Source organism: Mchenga conophoros, linkage group LG7, assembly GCF_057382185.1.
Source record: "Mchenga conophoros isolate Kocher_MC1m ecotype Shallow Benthic linkage group LG7, M_conophoros_male_GT1.1, whole genome shotgun sequence".
Lineage (NCBI taxonomy): Eukaryota > Metazoa > Chordata > Actinopteri > Cichliformes > Cichlidae > Mchenga > Mchenga conophoros.
The window spans coordinates 68997729-68998317 of record NC_140532.1 but is presented as its reverse complement, the minus strand read 5'-3'; positions in this window follow the sequence as shown (position 1 = coordinate 68998317).

Genomic DNA, 589 nt, shown 5'->3' with positions numbered 1-589 from the left:
GTTTGACAAACAAGTATCCTCAGCAATGTTCCCTCTAAGCTGCACGCATGGGCAATTGTGCACTGCTGGCACCTGAATTGAAATTAAAATGAAAACTTTAACAATTCTGTTCTGCAGTGTGAGTCAGTGACTGGCTGCTCCCGTATGGGATCAGAACGATGCCACCTTATCCCAAAGTCCAGCCAATGATGCGATTCACATTCGTATATACACAGCTAATCAACGTCGCTGACAGGCTATGACAGCGTCCTTATGTGCCGACGCCGGTGTTTTAGCGAGCAAAGCGGCTGATGTGGAGTGAAGCCACGTTAATGACAACGTGTACAACCATCGGAGATGTGAGCAGGACAGACGGAACAACTGACGGACAAAGTGTGGACTTTATACCAGTTTTTAAATTGTGTTGATCGGCCACGTAAAACCAGAGTTATGATAAAAATATCTGCAGTGTTTGTTTTCCTTCCTGAATACTGTCGTTTTTATATTTACTGCAGGAAGAAACGGTAAAAACGGCGTTTTATAAGGAAACCGCTCGAAAGCCTGTTAGCAAAAACAACACCAAAAAAACCCACCCTTTCCTATTGGTCGA